General features: G+C 42.4%; 1 protein-coding gene across 1 annotated transcript in view; it reads left to right on the plus strand.

The window, feature by feature from the left end:
* LOC126278042 (NACHT domain- and WD repeat-containing protein 1) overlaps nt 1-22,463 on the plus strand; it is a 561,974-nt gene that overhangs the window by 62,005 nt on the left and 477,506 nt on the right. The window lies entirely within an intron of this gene.

The following is a 22,463-nucleotide window of genomic DNA, read 5'->3' on the forward strand; positions in this document are numbered from 1 at the left end:
TCCCACTCTTCTCCACCTGTCTTTTTCCCTCCTCTTCTCTCCTATCCTCCCCGGATGCATCCTCCAAAGAGCCTCGCACGTGCAGTGTTACACTTTCATCCAAAACGTTTCCTAACGTAACCAAATCAAACTATAAGGGTCCAGAGACCTTACGCTTCCTAACGTAATCAAATCAAACTATAAGGTTCCAGAGACCTTTTCAAGTCTCTACGTACTACGAGGTATTATGCAGACTGAAGTGACGAACGAAAATTTGTGCCAAGACTGGAGTTCGAACCCAGGTCTCCAGCTCACTAGCCAGATACGCTAACCACTACGACACCTGGCAAAGTGGCTTTGCACTACTGCACGGACCACCCTAGCATGTCTCCCTCCTTAATTCAAACCCCGTTCACGCCTCAGACCACTTGGTATCCCCCCTAAACTCGATAGCTTTGCAGAGACTCTCCAGCTGCATTGGAATGGCATCTCAGCACTGAAAGAAGTGTGGAATCCGGCCTGCACTCTGGCATAGGTGCTTTAATCAACCGAAAACTATGTAATTGCAGATACCTTTTCAGGTCTAAATATGATGTATACAAGGTGGTCCATTGACCGTGACCGGGCCAAATATCTCACGAAATAAGCGTCAAACGAAAAAATACAAAAAATGAAACTTGTCTACCTTGAAGGGGGAAACCAGATGGCACTATGGTTGGCCCGCTAGATGGCGCTGCCATAGGTCAAACGGATATCAACTGCGTTTTTTTTTAAATAGGAACCACAATTTATTATTGCATATTCGTGTAGTACATAAAGAAATATGAATGTTGAATATCGTGTTGATGTATAGCTATTGTGATCAAACTGCCCAATGGGCGTGTGCTATGTATGCTGCTCGGTATGCTGGACATCATCCAAGAGTCCGGACCGTTCGCCGGATAGTTACGTTACTTAAGGAAACACGAAGTCTTCAGCCACATGTGAAACGTCAACCACGACCTGCAACAAATGATCATGCTCAAGTAGGTGTTTTAGATGCTGTCGCGGCTAATTCGCAAATCAGAAGCAGACATATTGCGCGAGAATTGGGAATCTCAAAAACGTCGGTGTTGAGAATGATACATCAACATCGACTGCACCCGTACCATATTTCTATGTATCAGGAATTGCATGGCGACGACTTTGAACGTCCTGTACAGTTCTGCCACTGGGCACAAGAGAAATTACGGGACGATGACTAAATTTTTACACGTGTTATATTTAGCGACGAAGTGTCATTCACCAACAGCGGTAACGTAAACCGGCATAATATGCACTATTAGGCAACGGAAAATCCACGATGGCTGCGACAAGTGGAACATCAGCGACCATGGCGGGTTAATGTATGGTGCGGCATTATGGGAGGAAGGATAACTGGGCCCCATTTTACCGATGGCAATCTAAATGGTGCAATGTATGCTGATTTCCTACGTAATGTTCTACCAATGTTACTACAAGATGTTTCACTGCATGACAGAATTGCGATGTACTTCCAAGATGATGGATGTCCGACACATAGCTCGCGCGCGGTTGAAGCGGTATTGAGTAGCATATTTTATGACAGGTGGATTGGTCGTCGAAGCACCATACCATGGCCCGCACGTTCACCGGATCTGACGTCCCCGGGTTTCTTTCTGTGGGGAAAGTTGGTCATTTGCTATCGTTATCCACCGATAACCCCTGACAACATGCGTCAACGCATTGTCAATGCATGTGCGAACATTACGGAAGGCAAACTACTCGCTGTTGAGAGGAATGTCGTTACATGTATTGGCAATGCATTGAGGTTGACGGACATCATTTTGACCATTTCTTCCATTAATGTGGTATTTACAGGTAATCTCGCTGTAACAGCATGCGTTCTTAGAAATGGTAAGTTCAGAAAAGTACATGTATCACACTGGAACAACTGAAATAAAATGTTCAAACGTACCTACGTTCCGTATTTTAATTTAAAAAACCTACATGTTACCAACTGTTCGTCTGTCTAAAATTATGAGCCATATGTTTGTGACTATTACAGTGCCCTCTATCACAAAGCGAAAAATGTGGCCGACCTAAATCATTCATATTTCTTTACGTAGTACACGAATATGTAATAAAAAATGGGGGTTCCTATTAAAGACAAAACGCAGTTTATATCCGTTCGACCTATGGCAGCGCCATCTAGGGGGCCAACCATAGCGCCATCTGGTTTCCCCCTTCAAGCTAGAAAAGTTTCGTTTTTTGTAGTTTTTTCGTTTGACGCTTATTTCGCCCGTCACGATCAGTGGACCACCCTGTGTCTGCAGACTGAAGCACTGAATGAAAATTTGTACCTAGGCCACGATTCGAGCCTGCGGCTCCTACACTATAGCTTCGTTTGATTAAAGCACCTATGCCTGCATTTCGTTCGATGGTGAGGTGCTATTCTAGTACAGTTGGTAGTCTTTGGAATGCTATTCGAGTTTAGAGGTTGGACTGAGGTGTGAATGGGGATTTGGACTGAGGAGGGAGGCATTTTATGGTAGTCCATACAGCTACACAAAGCTAGTGTGCCATGGTGCCGTAGTGGTTAGTGCAGCTGTCTACTGAGCAGGAGGCTCGGATTCGTATCCCGTCCTTGGTACAAATTTTCAGTGATTGCGTCAGTCTGCGTAATGTGACTCACATTGAAGACAGAGCCGGCACGGTGTGGTGATCCACCGATTCGGCAAGATTCGTTTACTACTTAGGGCTACACCAAAGATATCCCCATTAATAAGATTATGCTACTATCGTTCCGTTACTCAAAAATAAAATTCAGGTAAAAAACTGACACAGCTTTAGTTTCGGGACAGGCAGAATTGCCATAACACACGAAAATAAGGAATTTATTTACCAACCAACTGAGAAACCGGCATTCATATTGGCAATTTTCTATCCGAAACGAAAACAAAAAATCAACTGTGTCTGTATTGAAACACCGAAAACACTTATGAAATAATGAAACAACCGTACAAGGAAATGTGCGTATTCTACAGAGATATAAATACAGTATTCCGGACAGTTTCTGTACACTGGGCGCAGCTGCTTCTCGTGTCTACAAAGCGATTTTGTAAACGTCTGTATAGTAACGGCTCTTCATTGCTTTATACTCGTAGGTGGAAAGAGTTTTCGCCTACAGCCGTTTGCTCTTAGCAGTTGAGAACTGTCAAAAGCGCTGTTAGGTGTCAGGAATTTCCTTACGTTGACTCGACTGTGAGAGTTTTAGCACTAAAGAAAAAATGTATTATAACTTCATGCATGACGAATTTTTTCAGAATCTAGGTGTTTATGGCGTCATCTCTCTTGAATGACGTGTCGTACAATGATATACTCGTATGCGTGTAGGTATATTCAGCGGGACATATGGGCACTGTCTGTGAAAATGTTGCTTTTAGAGCTACTTATAAAGAAGTAATAGCCGGCCGGAGTGGCCGAGCGGTTCTACGCGCTACAGTCTGGAACCGCGCAACCGCTACGATCGCAGGTTCGAATCCTGCCTTGGGCATGGATGTGTGTGATGTCCTTAGGTTAGTTAGGTTTAAGTAGTTCTAAGTTCTAAGGTACTGATGACCTCAGAAGTTAAGTCCCATAGTGCTGAGAGCCATTTGAACCAAAGAAGTAATAAATTTAAATGTCAAGCATGATGTGGCAGTTTTGCACGCATCTCGTGGTTTGACGTCATATCTCCTGAGCTGTCGTAGCTACGTACTTCTTACCCGCACAGCGGTTTATGCTTGACAGTAAGAGGCATGTGTACCAAGTTTGGTTAAAATATATCTAGTGATTTAACGGGAGCTGTGAAACACACACACACACACACACATATTTTTATAATATGTATAGATACCTTGAATTACAGGGTTCACAGTCACGTGATATTGACCTTATTCTTGAACTAAGCATTTGTGGGAACAAGTTCCCATTTTTAAATTCATTGCAAGAAAATGGTTCAAATGGAGCTGAGTACTATGGGACTTAACATCTGAGGTCATCAGTCCCCTAGGACTTAGAACTACTTAAACCTAACTAACCTAAGGACATCACATACATCCATGCCCAAGGCAGGATTCGAACCTGCGACCGTAGCGGTCGCGCGGTCCCAGACTGAAGCGCCTAGAACAGCTCGGCCAAACCGGCCGGCTAAATTCATTGCACCAAGACAACATTTATAGTCACTGTCGACTGTCTCACGAACCATCTGTAACGGTGTCGTGTTTGTCTTGACTGCTACGCTATTTATTTTAAGACTGGTACGGTCCCGGCGGTCATAGCCAGTACCGAATAATCTGAGGCACCAGAACTCCGGATAAGACTTCTGCTATCGTTTTGGAGTTCCGCCAGCAAATTCTACTCCCACGCCCACGGACGTCAAACCCCCGTAGCTCGTGGACAATGCATTCTCTCGTTAGGAGAGTAGCAGACAGGAGAGGGTGAAAGATGAGTGTCCGGCGTCTTCTGAATGGTTTGTTGCCGTCGGCAACGAGTTCAGTGAAGTCGAGTCTTCCACCTACCTTCACAGTTACTGCAGTGAGTACCTGTTCAAAAATAAGCTGAATATTATTGTCTCTCCATGTCAATTTATTGTCCTAGTATCCTGGCAAATCATTTTGCAGCCTAGTATATTCGCTCCTCAGAAGACAACAGCGGCTTGAGCACTTTATGATGCTATTCGTATGACGTATGCTCAGTCATCGCAGATGCTGAAGTAACTACGAGTACAAACATGCACATGGGAAGTGCATTGGGAACCTTGCTGTTGATGCTGAACGTTAATGGCCTGGCAGACTATGTTTATGTCAGCCTCAGACATTTTGTGTGTGACGCATTTGTCTGTAATGAACTACTATCGGATAAATTGTGCAAAGGATGTAAACTCGCTTTAAATAATCAGAAACACATAACTGTACAATAATCACTAATTCCGCGTGAACAGAGATATTTAGGCTGTAATTATTATTATATTAGCAACGAGTGATAAGGTAGAGATATTGCCTATGCTGACTCTCCTCTTTTATCGCTTATAACGACGAAAGAAACGTAAAAACTAAAACCAACTAATATAGTACAAATCTCTGGCTTGAAGTCTCGTAGATAGGAGGCGTATGATTTTGGAACATCCAAATCCATATGTATTATTATTATGTGATCAACGCCGAAGTAATGTAAAGAAAAAACTTGTTAGTTCCAAAATTATGGGACGATTACGTTATTTATTTTTATCCGATATCCGATTATTATGCTGCATCTGTCGTGATCACGTCAAGAACCTTTGTGTCAAACGATGCTGGGTAACTTTTTTTTTTTTTTTTCTTTTTTTGTTTCTTGCGTCATCATTCTTCTTATTGGTTTGATGCGGCCCGCTACGAATTCCTCTCCTGCCCAAACCTTTTCATCTCAGAGATAGCACTTGCAGCTTACGTCCTCAGTTATTTGCAGTATATATTCTAATCTCTGTCATCCTGTACAGTTTTTACCCTCTAGTATCATGGAAGTTATTCGCTGATGTCTTAACACATCTCTTATGATTCTGTCCCTCCTTCTTGTCAGTCTCCTTACCTAATCAGTTTACATAATTTTCGACATTCTTATGTATCACCACATATCAAACGCTTCTATTCTGTCCCGGTTTTTCCCACACTTCACGTCTCAATTCTATACAATGCTATATTTCAAGGTACATTCCAAACAATTAAGGCATATGTTTGATACTAGTAGACTTCTCGTAGCCAGGAAAGCCTCTTTCAAAAATGCTAGTCGGTTTTTTATATCCTCCTTGCTCTGTCCGACAAACGGTTTTCTGCTCCCTAGGTCACAGAATTTCGTAACTTAATCTACTTCGTGATAACCAGTTCTGTTCCTCTCCCTCTCATTTCCGCAGCTCATCATTACTTTCGTCTTTCTTTGATTTACCCGGTCTGTATTCTGTACTCATTAGACTGTTCATTCCGTTCAATACAACCTATAATTCTTCTTACCTTTCATTGAGGATAGCCATGTCATTAGCGACTTTTATAATTGATATCCTTTCAGCTTGATTTTTCATTCCACTCTTAGGACAGTGTTTTATTTTCATCATTGCTTCTTCGATGTACAGATTGAACAGTAAGGGTGCAGCACTTCGTTCTTGGTCTTTCACTCTCAGTTATTGCACATATTGTGTATGTACAAGAATCTTGCACCGTTTTACACTGCCCAACGCTTTTTCCAGGCCGACAGTTTCTATGGCGGTGTCTTCAGTCTTGCTCCTACTATCAGCTCAACGTCACAGCTGCCTCTCAGGTGCCTTATCTTCAGTAAAGTCAAATTGATCGTCATCTAACAGATCGTTCATTTTCTTTTCCATTCTTCTATGTATTATTTTCGCTAGCAACTTGGATACATGAGCTGTTAAGCTGATTTTGTGAAAACTCTCGGACTTTTCGGCACTTGCAACCTTGGGACTTGTATGGGTGATACTTTTTCCGAAAGTCGGATGATATATAGCCCGTCTCATACATTCTACACACCAACGTGAATAATCTATTTGTTGCCACTTCCCCCAATGATTTCTGAAATTCCTATGGATTGTTAACGATTCTCTCTGACTTATTTGATTTTAGCTCGTCCAAAGCTCTTCTTCATCCTGATTCTAATAATGGGTCGGCTATCACTTCTCTGTTTCTTGTTCTGTCCCTTCATCAGGCAAGTCGTCCCCCTCATAGAGAGGCATTCACTGTACTCTTTCCACCCATCTGCTCTCCCCTCTGCATTCAACAGTGGAATTGCCATTACACTTTTAATGTTACCTTTCTTGCTTTTAATTTCACCGAAGTTTGTGTTGACGTTTTTATATGCGGAGTCAGTCCTTCCGACAGTCATTTCTTTTCGGTTCATTCTCATTTTTCATGCAACCATTTCACCTTAACTTCTCTGCACGTCCTATTTATTTCATTCCTAAGTGACTTGTATTTCTCTATGCCTGAAATTCCCTGAACATTTTTGCACTTTCTCCTTTCGTCGATTAGCTCAAGTATTTCTTCTGTTATCCATGGCTTCTTGGCAATTACTTTCTTTGTACCTACGTTTTTTCTTTCCACTTCGGTGACTGCCCTTTTAAGAGATGTCCATTCCTCTTCAGCTATTTGTTTCTACAGCCTCAGAAGACTTCCAAGCGTATCTCTCCATTCCTTAGTATTCCTGTATCCCACTTATTTGCTCAATGATTCTTCCTTACTAATCTCTTGAACTTTGGCCTACTCTTCATCGTTACTAAATTGGGATTTAAGTGTATAACTGCTCCTGGGTATGCCTTACAATCCAATATTTGATTTCGTAATCACTGCCTGTCCATGATGCAATCTAATTTGAATCTTCCCGTATGCCTTTTCCAAATATACTTCCTCCTCCTGTGGTTCCTGAACTCAGTATTCACTGTCATTACCTGAAAGATATTGAAGGACTCCATTAGTCTTTTTTCTCCCTCATCCCTACTACGAAACCCATATACTCCCCTAATCCTTTCTCCTACTCCTTCCCCTACAGTGCATTCCCGTCTTTCATTATGTCAGATTTTCATCTCCGATTATGTACTGAATAACCCGTTCAATATCCTCATATACTTTCTCTGTCTCTTGATCTTTAGCTTCAGCTTGCTACCTTGGCAGGTATACCTGAACTATTGTTGTCCACGTTGGCTTGTTATCGATTCTGATGAGAACAATCTTGCCACTGAACTGTTCACAGTAACTCACTGTCTGCCTCACCTTCCTAATCATAACGAATCCTACTCCAGCTATACCATTTTCTGCTGCTGCTATACTCATCTGAACAGAAATCCTTATCTTCCATCCTTTCAACTTGACTGCCATCTTCAATATCTAGATTAAGCCTTAGCATTTCCCTTTTCAGATTTTCTAGCTTCCTTACGACATTAAAACGTTTGACATTCCATGCTCCGACTCGTGGAATGTTATCCTTGCGGTGGTTATGCAATCTTTGTCTCATGGTCATTTCCTCATCGGCATTCCCCTCCTAGAGATCCGAATGGGCAGCTTGTCAGGAATCTTTTATCAATGGAGAGATCATCATGACGCTTGGTTGAGATTGTTGGTTATCGAACCAGTGTATTATTATGTGGACCAGGTGGAAAGGTCACCCACCCGCGGCTGGAGTGGTGCGATAGTTCAGCGCTTTCAAACGTTCCCCCACCCCCTCCCCTCCCCCTCCCCACGGTATTTAAACTCCATACAAAAGTGAGTTATACTGAATACTAAGCTCTGACGATTTGACTGTCCTGTAATCACGCGCAGTACACACGATAGACCCAGTAACAGCCTATCATTTTACCTGACCTGCTATAGTAGGCATTGTCTGGAGTGAAATTCAGCAACATTGGTTAGCTTACTGAACATATTTTCAAGAAACCCTCCCATTCCGACAGATACTCGTTCCAGATTCTACTTTCAGTTAGAGTGTGCACAAAATAACTTGACCTATACCTGCGCAGACGGGTCGATGAGGAGAGGACCACAATGTGCTGCATAAAGGGGGGAGGGGGGGCGGGGGAGGGCTCAGTTGTGAACGACCACCGAACAGATCAAATGCTGTACTCTAAGTGCAGATTATGTGTCATACAACTTGTAAGCTATATCTACATAGTCCGTAAAGACCATATTAACAAGTTTTGTCAGCAGTACCAATAATTCAACAAACATAAATGTTCAAATAAATATTTTCCACCAAAACGAAATAGAAGCAAGGTACGTGTAAAACAAAGGACACGTGTAACCAGTTCCTCAATATTACCAAAAATTTAAACAGATCTCTTCCTTCGTCCACATCTTTCCTACACAGGGAAGCCTTGGAACGCACTTACAGCTATGTTTCCCCTTTCCCTGTTTCTTCTCTTTATCGAGTGGTCAGGCTCAAAAAGGTTCAAATGCCTCTGAGCACTATGCGACTCAACTTCTGAGGTCATCAGTCGCCTAGAACTTAGAACTAATTAAACCTAACTAACCTAAGGACATCACACACATCCATGCCCGAGGCAGGATTCGAAACTGCGACCGGAGCGGTCGCTCGGTTCCAGACTGTAGCGCCTAGAACCGCACGGCCACTCCGGCCGGCCGAGTAGTCAGAATAGCTAACAGTTGCCGAAACCTGTTGAGGCACAGTTTTTAATGGGATTATTGGTTCTACGTATGCCTCTTCCGGCAAAAATTTAATAAATTCAAAGAAAGATTCTTATATAAAGTTTTTTATTGCCTTGAATGCGCGTATGCATAGTGGATTACTAGTTTCAACAGGATGTAAGTTGGTTTCCTCTTCCCCAACTCAAATATTTTAGACTTTCGTTACCAGAATGCAGACTGTGGTCCCAGAATGGTGTTGGGAGCGGGCCAACAGAGGGTGTGGACCTGTTGAAATCGAAACGGACTCATCTTCATTTCATGACCTGTGCTCTGTGGATCTGAAGATGGCAGCTTGGTCCTGTAGAAACTAGTAATCCAGTGCACATAAACGCGATCAGAGCAATAAAAAGCTTCGTGCCAGAAGCTTCCTTTACATTGAATTAATTGACCGCTGTCCAGCCGACAGTGTCAGGTATTTATAAAAATTTAATAGCATTGCATGTAACATACGTGCCTGAATACGCAGAACTTTCCCTAAACCTCTGAGACGCGAAAAATACGGTGCTATTCCATGTTATAAAGAGACGGCAATTAGCACAATCGAGTTGCGCCGGTTGGCAGGCGACAGTCAGCTGAGGCTACCGCCCCTTCGGACCAATGGGATGGAATCGCCCAGCGCCCGTGACGAGAATGCCTTTGTACGTCGGTGTCACATTAGTTCACTACATGTGTGTTACTCTTGACAGAGAGGGCATTCTTGCGTGATTGTAGTACACAGTGGACGGAAAGTTTTTCCCTTTTTTTTAAATAATAGAGCCACCGAGTTTTAAAGCACTGTGGAGGTGGTACCATTCTGCACCGAAAAGTGGTGTTGATTGTATGAACTTCCTCATTACGTGGTGAATCACAGTGAACAAACTGCCACAGATACTTGTTTCTTGCAGGCAAGTGTTTCTGTGGAGGGCACTTAGCAGATCATTTCCATAAATTTAACATACCTGTGCTTGGTACGTTAAGAAAAATCGTCATTCACTATTTTTTTTTTTACATATTCTTGTTTTTCAGCTACTGAAAGAACAGAAAGATAAATTAATTTCATCCTTAAATTTTAAATAGGAAGATAAAAAGAGAGTGTTGTAATAGTTAATTTTTCTTCAGTTTAATTGTTTTACACATTTCTTGTTTAAATTAATTTTAATTTTACCATTATACTGCTCTGTGATTATTTGCGTTTTTCATTTTTAAGGCATCATTTAAAAATGGGACCAAAGCCTGCACATTTTCGTTCCCAGATTCAAGGCCTGAATGCCAGTAGAATATCTAACACCAAAATTGATCAAATATTGGGTTTTGATCTAAAAAGCCGTATACTTTGGATTAGTTGAGGTGATGGTGATGTTAGCGACAGAAACAGCGTTGGACGATTAACAACACTCACACCAAACACTAAAAATAAGATGTGTGGTAAACAATAAAATTGACGCGGTACTCGGGCAGCTGACAGACGTCTCTGATGACTTCCAGCAAAGACAGTAGACCCTCTGTAGGACAACTGTGAAAGACTTTATTCATAGAGAATTCTGGAAAAAGAATGAAACTTTCACTCTACAGCGAAGTGTGCGCTGATTGAAACTTCCTGGCAGATTAAAACTGTGTGCCGGACCGAGACTCGAAATCGGGACCTTTGCCTTTCGCGGGCAAGTGCTCTACCGACTGAGCTACCCAAGCAAGAGTCGGTAGAGCACTTGCCCGCGAAAGGCAAAGGTCCCGAGTTCGAGTCTCGGTGCGGCTCACAGTTTTAATTCTGGGAAAATATGCTTACGTCCAATCAACACTAACCCCACCGTTTAAAAAAATATTGTTGATCGTCAGTCGTTTTGTGAGAGAATAATGTCTGAAGGTTCTTCGTTGTCAGGCACATTTTGTTTACAGATGAGTCTCCAGTATAACCTTATTCAGAGCTGAAAAAAACGAAATTCCCGAATCCTTAAAACGTTCCCCAGTACACAGACAAAAAGCTTCGATTGGAGACACTGGTCGCTGGTGATGTCTGTGGCTATAAAAAAACTGAACTGTACGTAGTTAATGCAGCTCATACGACCAAAGAAACAACAGCACTGCTAATGAGAACGTTCCTTGTTGTTTGGGATGACTCACCTAGAAACATTCCGGAGCTAAACACTGTAGGGCACCTGTGGACGCGAGTACAGGATGCGTCTTCAAAGAACCTCGTCCATGCAGCAGAGGCCAGCTTACTGCACGTCTTCAGGAGGTATCGAACTCAGTCACCTCTGAAGAGAGAGCAGTGTTCACGGAGAGCTTCGGTTGACGAGTTGGTGAACGTCTTCACAACCAAGGGTGCTATATAAAATACACGAAAGTGAATAGATGACTGCCCAAATCATCCATTCAGATGCAGAGATATATTTTTTGTAAAAGAAGTATGTGTAGCTAAAACATTCTAAAAAACTGGAGATAGAAATTTTCCATCCATTTGTGCGATACCCCATAACTCAAACAGTACGCGCAGCCCTGAAAATTCGAGATCTTGCTCGGACTATCCATATCAGCGACGTTACAACTATTTTTGACATTATTGCTACATCTACTTCCTAACAGCTGGACTGGAGCCCTCTGCTGGTGCGTAATTTAGGAAATACAAAGTGATATTTTGTAGTGTTCTTTGTCGTAGATTGCTAATGTTGCTCCCGGCGTCTAGTGACTTAAGTTCTGGCTGGTGGCTTCCCTGTGTATCAGAGTGCCTCGCAAACGCCAACCTCCGACACAAGCCTCTGCGGACCTCTAGTGGCCCAAGTTAGTAATAGCCATCTGCAGTCCCGTGTGACCTCTCCACAGTCCGCCGACGTCTGCGGAAAGTTCACACATTTCCCGCCGTCAGTTTGCTCCTGCAGAGAGATCTTTATTGTGCCAAGTTCCCCACGGTTGTTAGTCTTCAGGGCACTGTGCTGCAGTGATTCTTCACGCAACTTCCTGAACTCACAGATGAGTTTCATATCTGACGGACATCATATTACCGAGTTAATATTTCGCTAAACAATTGGTGACTTATTTTCCATTGCAAGTGGACAACACGGAAAATTGTATTCCTACTCTCCCATCCAATACGCCTTGGACGTGGGGAAGAATTGTCCCTACAACAGAAACGAAGGCTGTTACATTATCCGGCCGTGTACGTTCCGGACAAGAGAGTGTCAAGCCACTCGAAAGATAGCCGAAAGGTATACAGCCGAAATATAATTCGAAGACATTTATTTTCTGGGACAGCACGCCTAAACTTAATGGCTTAAACTACGTACACTGTCCGTCTAAAAATGAGAGAGATTAGAATTTTTCATTAGTGGAAGGTCTGGAACGGGGTGGACTCAGCGTCGTGATGTCAGTTGAGGCGTTCGACCGTGTAGTAGTGGTCCCACATAATGGAAACAGACGACGACCAGAGAGCGGTGCGCTCACCCTACGTCCCTCCATATCGCCAGTGTGATGCGTAGGCAAAGGATGACACGGTGATCTATCTGTAAACTTGGCCCGTCAGGGCCTGTGGAACGCAGTTTGGTAGTAGAGTTATGGCAGATGTTTGTGGTACCCTTTCTCCTGATGGCAGAAAGTGCTTTGGTGGAACTATGATCTTGCTACTATTTGATCAAGTTTCACTTACGTTACGCCACCAAAATTTGCTTCAAAGGTCCTTCAAATGTCAGAGAAAAAGTATATAGTACGATAAAAAGAGTCGAGGTCATAATGCAGCAGCTATAATCGTTAAAAAATGTTTTTGTATGTTACAAAATGCTTCCGCTGTCATTCAGTTGAAGCAGCACCTGTATACATTTACTCGTTTTTAATATATTTCGGGAGACTTTGGCTGTGTCAGCCTGCACATATCTTCAGGAAGGTACGAGATGTATACTGAAAGGTAGGCTATAGGAAACGTATTATCGTCCTTTCTACGTTCACTGCCGAACTAGTTAGCAAAAAACGTAAATACTGCACAACTTCCTGTATCCTCGTGACAATAGTTTGGTCCTGTGTTTATCGTCTTCAAAATATTCGCCCCTGACGGAAAGACTTTTCACAAAAACTTGAAAGAAATCTTGCTTCCGTCCCGTCTATTGTCAGACGAAGTATTGGTTTCGTACGTGTATCGATTATTTCCTTCCCTTTTTCCGGAATGAGTTAAACATTCCTTTCAGTGTTCTTGTTTAATCATGAAGTATTTTATGATAGTATGATTAGTATTTCTTTGCAGATCTCTCTGTGTACGTAAGAGAAAAGAAAGAATGCTAGATTTTCACATCCTGTAAATACTGAGGTTTTTATAAAACATACACAAAGCACTGGGTACCTGTTGGGGGAACTGTCTTAGCATCCGATTGAAGATGGGGAAAGTTCTGGGAAACGTTCTCAAAATGATAACATGGGATCTGAATAAAGTCCAACTTCTTATCCACCAGGCTACTTCGCTTGATCGGTATGAGTAGAGGGTCTCGCGTCCATCGGCCGTCGTAATTTAATATATTATTATTATTATTATTTTTTTTTTGATTGCTGCCGACTTACGTGGTGGGCCTTAATAAAAATATTTCATTTAATTTTGATTTACGATTAAATGCTTTCCTGAAATTCTCCTTTTTAACAATATTAATCTCAAATTATTTGTTACGTTAATGAATGATAGACTCGCTGAATCTTCAAACATGAGTATATAAGCTGAACAATGTAATAAACTTTTCATATCAATTTCCTCGGCTAGTCAGCTCACTTTAAAGCAAAACATCTATAGTTATTAATTACAATTGCTGCCCACACACGCGCGAGAGTACTTTTTCTCTTACCTCCGTTAACTATTGCCACGTAGTCGGAGTCCTGGCTCTGGCTGTCGGCTATGGTGCTGAAAATAAGCATCTTAAAGCTACGTATTTCTGCAACTTCGTGCGGTTATGGAGAAAAATTAATATTATGTTAATAGCGGGCGAGTATTTCGCTTCCGCTAATTTTTCATAAGTTAATATCGCCACGTAATGGCGTCGTTGGCTGCATCGGCCGTTGCGATTGTTGAACTGTAAATTACTTGAATGCAGGTTAATTCAAGGAAGGCGGACATGGAATCGGGATCACCTCTTACAAACTAAAAGTTCACAATAAGATTAACTCTAATTCCCTTAACTCATACATACATTTGTCAGCACTAGCAAGATGTGCGTCTATACACAATCAAGACAAGAGAAGAAGTGAAAACGACTAAAAAATTGACACCTCTTTAGATCATTTTGTCATAAATTATTTCTTTGCAACTTACAGAGAGAAATTATTATTTTACGGCTACATGATAAAAACGCCAGACCACCGACCAAGTAACCAAAGGGCTTTCTGTGGGATTTCGGGAATTACATCGCACCATCCAGCAATAAACATCACTGGGGCTGCGCAGACGCTCACTCGGCGGGCCAGCTTTGATGTAACTTAAGTCCACAAAATATCACTTAGGGGCTCATGTAGGGATAAATTGAGATAAATTCTGGTTTTTTCTTAACTGCGTAATTTATTAGACTGATTCTTTAAGAATAATATCACATAGTTTCACAATCGAATTCTGGCTAGAAATATGTTTTAAAAAATATTATTTCAACGTCTGCGCCTGTCACTCCCCCTCTTTCTATGCTGTGATCCACACTTTCTTCTCGACAGAACTTTTTCTGCGCTAATTTTTCGTTCACGCAATCGAAACAAAACTGCAGATGACTCTATAAGGCTGTGAGGAAGATTATCTTTGCTTGCTCCTTTGTTTACAAAGTGTTTTTTACTAGAACGTGCTACAAGCTTATTTCATTTTTTTAGTTTTGCATATATCAACGTATTTTGCTCGAAATCGGTCCTAACAGCGGATGCATATTTAAAAAAGTGATGAAATATAGAAGTTTTCTTGTGAAAGGTACAGGAAATTTGATCAACCGTGATGCAAATGCTGTTCCTAAGTGTAAAGAATAATGTTCGACAAAGCCATTGAGTTCATTGAAGAAAGAATTGATGATGATATGTACAGTGCCAAAGACGAGACTTCCAGTGGGCTTTGGTCAATTGACTTTGAAATACTTGCCCATATGATTAATATTTCACTTGCATGTAGTAATTGTTGGTCAAAGGACCTTAGACTGTACAATGAAAGTGACAGAATTGGCACTGTAACTAGTACACATACTTTGTGTACAGTTTGTAAATATGACGCTCAGCTAAAGAATTCTGCTCTCCATATGATGATGTGTGACCAGGCGTTTTCAATTGGTGAGAGATCTGGAGAACGTGCTGGCCAGGGCAGCAGTCAAACATTTTCTGTATCCAGAAAGGTCCGTACAGGAACTGCAATATGCGGTCGTGCATTATCCTGCTGAAATGTAGGTTTTCGCAAGGACCGAATGAAGGGTAGGGACACGGTTCGTAACACATCTGACATGTAACGTCCACTGCTCAAAGTACCGTCAATGCGAACAAGAGGTGACCGAGACGTGTAACCTATGGCACCCCATACCATCACGCCGTATGATACGCCAGTATGGCGATGACAAACACACGCTTCCAATGTGCGTTCACCGCGATGTAGCCAAACACGAATGCAACCATCATGGTGCTGTAAACAGAACCTGGATTCATCCGAAAAAATAACGTTTTGCCATTCTTGCTCCCTGGTTCGTCGTTGAGTACATCATCACAGGCGCTCCCGTCTGTGATGCAGCGTCAGGGTTAAACGCAGCTATGGTCTCCGAGCTGATAGTCGATGCTGCTGCAAACGTAGTAGAACTGTTCGTGCGGATGGTTGCTGTCTTGCAAACGTCCCCATCTGTTGACTCAGGGATGCGTTACAGCCATGCAGATAAGATGCCTGTCATCTCGACTGCTAGTGATACGAAACCGTTGAGATCCAGCACGGCGATCCGTATTACCCTCCTGAACCTACCGATTCCATATTGTGCTAACATCATTGGATCTCGACCAACGCGAGCAGCAATGTCGCGATACGATAAACCGCAATCGCGATAGGCTACAATCCGACCTTTATCAAAGTCGGAAACGTGATGGTACGCATTTCTCCTCGTTACACGAGGCATCACAACAACGTTTCACCAGGCAACGGCGGTCAACTGCTGTTTGTGTATGAGAAATTGGTTGGAAACTTTCCTCGTGTCAGCACGTTGTAGGTATCGCCACCGGCGCCAACCTTGTGTAAATTCTCTGAAAAGCTAATCATTTGCATATCACAGCGTCTTCTTCCTGTCGGTTAAATTTCGCGTCTGCAGCACATCATCTTTGTGGTGTAGCAATTTTAATGGCCAGTAGTGTATTATATTGTAGTAGGTTTTATGGCCAGCAAAAATTCGGCAGCGGCAGTAATCTATTGCCAACCGATTGATGATAGAATAGCTGTCATGAGATTAAAATGTAGATTCACAAATATAACTATAGTTGCACTATATGCTCCGACCGAGGAAGCGGAGGACGGAAAGAAAGGCAGTGTTCGTGAAATTCTCGAAGAGGTAATTAGTAAGGCACCAGGGTATGATATGAAGCTCGCTGTGGGAGACCCCAGCGCTTAAGTTGGAAACGAGATGATCTGTAAAGGAATAGCTGGGACTGAAAGTCTACATGTTGAAAGTAATGGTAATGGAGTGAGGCTACTGAGCTGCGTAAGTGCACCCAGTCTAAGGGTTATGACCACACACTCCCTCATTAGGAAATTCACAAGGTAACTTGGGTATCACCCTATAGAAGAACAAAAAAGCGAATAGACCGTGTCCTGCTAGATCAAAGATATACAAGCAGTCTAATGAATGTGAAAACCATAAGGCGAGCCGAGGCAGCCACAGACCATTATCTAGTCGTAGCAGAGATATACCAAATAATAGCCGTAGAAAAGCCAAGGGGATATGGGGAGGGAGAAAAGAATAAAAGACCATAACATTGACATAGGCAGATTAAAGGGTAACGGAAAAGCACAGGAATTTGTCATTGAGCTGCAAAGCAGTGTTGACATTGAAGACCACTGGGAAATGAGGAAGTAATCCATTGTTTCTGAAGAATGTGAGCAAAAAGTGAAAGAAAGAAGAACAGCGAAGGAAAAACACGTGTAAAGGGATTCCAACGAAAGGAAAGAAGCATATGAAAATATTAATAAAGAAACTAAAATTCTTCTCAGAAGGAAAAAGAGAGAAAATTTGGATGGTTTAATCAAAAGAGCACAGGATAAAAGCGTAGGGAATTCAAGAGAGTTTTACAGATCAGTCAGGTTTTTTCAGAAAAAGATATTACCACGGATGTATGGCATCAAAGATAAAAGTGGCAATACAGTTCTTGAAAGAGGCAAAGGTATGGAAATTTGGAAAGAATATTTTGAGGAGCTTATAAATGTTGAAGACAGAAGTGCAGAAATGGAGTGGCAAAGTGATTATCGGAATGCAGATCCCCTCGTGGAACCGCCGACAGTGAAAGAGATAGAATAAATCAAAATACTAAAAAACAACAAAGCTCCAGGGAGAAATGGCATAACAGATGAACTGCTTAAGAAGGAAGATAGAAAAAATAGCAAAACAAATACACAAACTTGTTACGAACTTTGGAATGAAGAAAGAATGCCAGAGGAGTGGACAGAAGCGATAATATTACCAATTTATAAACCGAGTGACAAACAACAATACAGGAACTGCAGAGGCATCTCATTAAATAGCACCGCCAATAAAGTGTTCGACTATCCTTCAGAAAAAATTACAACCCGATTTAAAAGAAATAATAAATGAGAAACAAAAGGGCTTAATAAAGGCTCGTTCAACTACTGACTGGATATTCATACTGAAAGAAGCCATATCCAAATATTGAGAATATAAGAAGCAATGGCAATACTATTTGTTGATTTTAAGGACGCCTATGACAGTATATTCAGAGGTAAGTTGTGGGAGAAAATGGAAAGATTCGTAATACCGAAGAAGATTAAAAATATTGTGAAAATGGCACTAAAAGGCTCGAAAGGGGTTGTAAAAACGGATGGCGATTACTCCAAGGCGCTTGATATAAAAACAGGAGTGACGCAAGGAGATGGAATTTCACCCATATTGTTCAACACTGTAACCCAGGAAGCGCTGGACGCATGAAGTGAAGCAGAAGAGGGAACAAAAATACATGTATTGGCCTTTGCAGATGACGTAGCACTAATCACTGACAATCCGGATGACCTTAAAATACCGGTAAACAGACTCTTTCAAAATTCAAAGAAAGCTGGATTAGAAGCAAATGATAAGAAAACAAAACTCATGAGAGTAGAAGGAAACTACACATCAAAAAGACGGGGAGCTCTGCAGATCGATAACCACATGTTGAAGAAGTAGATGAGTTTACATATCTGGGGCTAGAAGCAAGAACCAAAAAAGGTGGGAAGCAAGAAATAGAGGCTAGGATCAAAGCTGAATCCAAAGCATCATACTCACTTAACAAACTACTGTCATTTAATATTTTGTCAAGAGGAACCAAAGTAACAAGAATACATAAAGCTATAGTCAGAGCATTATTACTATATGGGGCATAAATATGAAGAATTGATAAATACACGGACAGAAAGATAAGAGCTTTTGAAAATAAAATCTTGCCAAAGATACATGGAAATATCTGTGAGGGCGGAGGATTGCGAAGAAGAAAGAATAGAGAACTCAGAGAGCGATATAATGAACCAGATGTAGTTGTGGAAGCCAAGACGACTGAGATGGGCCGGCCACGTCTATAGAAGAGAGCAGACATCTTTACTGAGAAAAGTCTCAGAGAATAAACCGGAAGGACGAAGACGTGTGGGCAGGCTGTAAATAAGATGGAGAGACCAGGTAATGGGAGCAAGGAAAGAAGATGCCGAAGACAGAGTACTGTGGATGAGGCTACGTGACTAGGCCAGAAACCGACTACGGATTGTGAGGCCAGGAGAGTAACAGTAAGTAAGATTCTAGAATAGAATTTTCACTCTACAGTGGAGTGTGCACTGATATGAAACTTCCTGGCAGATTGAAACTGTGTGCAGGACCGAGACTCGAACTCAGGAGCTTTGCCTTTTGCGGTTAAATGCTTTACCAACTGAGCTACGCAAGCAGGACTCACGCCCCGTCCTCACAGCTTTAATTCCGCCAGTACCTCGCCTCCTACCTTCCAAACTTCCCAGAAGCTCTCCTGCGAACCTTGCAGAACTAGCACTCCTGGAAGAAAGGGTATTGCGGAGACATGGTTTAGCCACAGCCTGGGGGTGAGTCGTGTTTGGGTAGCTCAGTTGTTAGAGCACTTCCCCGCGAAAAGCAAAGGTCCCGAATTCGAGTCTCGGTCCGGCACACAGTTTCAATCTGCCAGGAAGTTTTATATCAGCGCACACTCCGCTCTAGAGTGAAAATTTCATTCTAGAAACAACCCCCAGGCTTTGGCTACGCCATGTCTCCGCAATATACTTTCTTCCAGGAGTGTTAGTTCTACAAGGTTCGCAGGAGAGCTTCTGTGAAGTTTGGTAGGTAGGAGACGAGGCACTGGCGGAATTAATGCTGTGAGGACGGGGCGTGAGTTGTGCTTGTGTAGCTCAGTTGGTAGAGCACTTTCCCGCGAAAGGAAAAGGTCCCGAGTTCGAGTCTCGGTCCGGCACACAGTGTTAATCTGCCAGGAAGTTTCAATAAGTATGATTGTTTACAAGACACCATCCCTGACAGTTTGGGCACACATACTCGATCCCAGGGGTAACGTGGTGGTGACAGGAAAGCTATCCCATTGCCTTCAATGAAGCATACCACTTCCGTTAATAACCATGTCGACCCTGCACTGATGCGTCAAAAACGCACAAGATAAAGAAGAGAAAGAATGTTTACAAGATGTTTATTGTCCAGTAGTTTTATTTGGTTTCCGTTGCCCCGGCAGATCTGAAGACGATATGAATCGGAATCTGTAGTCTGATGATAGTTTGTTTGTGATCACTGACTGGAATTAAGAGCACTTCTTTATTCGTGATGACCTGGTAGCTTGCAAAATGTAATACGGTGGAAGTTACGTGGTTCTCGAAGTTGGCGTGGAGAACGTTCTGCTTTGTTCTAATGAAGGCCGTCTCTGGGAACTTCATATGCAAAATTCTTCTCGTGTACTCAACCAGCTTCATACACGTCCTCTAGTAGAGAAGGTTTCACTAGAAGACACCGAGCAAAGAGGTCGCCGAAACTGCACCAAGACGACCCTCACGCTTGGCTGATAACTCGAGCAGATTTCGTCAACATTCTTCTGCTTCACCACAATAGCATCCACTGAGTCAGAATTTGGCAGCACGCACGCGTCTCCGTTTGACGTCTGTGCCGGTGTTACGTCAGAGGTACGCACTTGGCGCTGAAGCCGAGCGACAGGCGTCATCTTTCTCCGAGTATTCCCGCCGACATTGTGACGTTCGAATCCCGCCCCGTCAGTGCCAACCTGGTTGTTGAGCCAAGGCTGGTGCGACGTTTAGGAAGTGCGACACACATTTCCCGCCGGCATTGTTCCACCCTGTAAAACAGTGGCCTCCAAACATTTTAAGGACCACACTGGCTATTACCCTCAGCTCCAAGCTCCTAGTTAAAGTTATCTTGAGACCTGATGCCCTAGTACTGATCGGAACTACTCGGTACAATTCAGAAGTTTTCAGGACGCTTATCGCTACTGCCAATCTTTACGAGCCGACGATGAGTGGCTCTTCAGTAGTGATTGCGCAGTAAACCTCCTATTGTTTGCCGTTAATTTCATTTCACATACCCAGATACAAATAAATTCCACTCGCGATGGTCGTTTTGACGCGCTTTCTCGAAACCCTGTTAATTCCGTGCGTCATTAACATCACAACATTTGGTTAGAATGTAGTGCTAGCTGGATATGTCTTCTATTAAAAATGAAACTCCTCCAGCTGTACTTAAGATTTTATATTTATTTGGCTACTAGTTTCGACGTTGCGTCAACGCCATCTTCAGGCCCATACACCTTGATGAAATCAGTTGTGTTTGGCTGAGTACTACAAGTCCGCGGTGAGACCAACACGTGCTCCACATGGTTTGTGGGTAGTAACTTCCGGTTTCGGCACTACGGGACGACTTCCCACCGCAACATTCCTCGCCATACGACGGCAATAGTGGTTACCTCTTCGTTCCCTGTGGTCACCGCTGACATGGTTCAAATGGCTCCAAGGACTATGGGACTTAACATCTGAGGTCATCAGTCTCCTAGACGTAGAACTACTTGAACCTAACCAACCTAAGGACATCACACACATCTATGCCCGAAGCAGGATTCGAACCTGCGACCTTAGCAGCAGCGCGGTTCCGGACTGAAGGGCCTAGAACGCTCGGCCACAGCGGACGGCCCCGCTGAAATGTCTCAGTAAAAGTTGGACAGACTGCAGTGTTGTATTATCCGCAATAGTAGCGTCGACTTCCGGAGAGTAGAGAAGTTAAGTGCAGTCATACAGCACCAGCTTGTGTGTAGCCGCTACAAATGCGATATATAGTAGGACAGTGTGTTTTGTTACTACAGTTTCTTACTTAGTGTGTTTAACTGTGAGCATTTAATTCGATTAAAATCGCCTTAATGATAGATCCGATGCAATTCTTTACTCAGAACCCTTGCACTTTATTCTATTAACTGGCGTCATTTTTATTCGCAGTTACATTCCTTTTGTGCGGATTTGTGCAAATATGGAAAAGAAACGGAAGATAGTGAGAGCAGAAATTTTAAACTGTAATTAGGACATCACTATTTCTTAATTAAGGAAAATAAAAAGGCAAAGAATAGAATTATGAGACTGAACATCCCCAGAGTTAACGAAGATTTACAAGAAGTCAACGGTTGGAAATACGTGCGTATTTGAAACGCGGTTTCAAATCTCAGCAAATGTTGTTTAAGGAAGTAAATACTGGAGAAGAAGCAAGAACTCTTGCTAGATTCCGCGTCACTCACTAAGTAGCAACACGTTGAAACCACTTACTGACGGCGAATTAATTAAGGGTTGCACGATTATGTCCATAAAAAGATAATTTTTTTAATCAATCTGTCGGCAAATACGGTGGTCCGAACAGTAAATGATAATGCTGAACATATATTAACTCAGGAAACTAGACAGACTGGTTCTCTTTGGCTCTGAATGAGCCAACAGATATCTCAGATACTGCACAGGTGTTAACATTTATGAATTATATGAAAAGCTTCTTGAAGTTCAGAGCATTTCGGTACGGCGAAAGAAGAAGAAATTTCTCAAGGAGTAGAAAATGCTGTTTAAAAACATCTGTGTAAAAACTT

This window comes from Schistocerca gregaria, chromosome 6, assembly GCF_023897955.1.
Source record: "Schistocerca gregaria isolate iqSchGreg1 chromosome 6, iqSchGreg1.2, whole genome shotgun sequence".
Taxonomy (NCBI): Eukaryota; Metazoa; Arthropoda; class Insecta; order Orthoptera; family Acrididae; genus Schistocerca; species Schistocerca gregaria.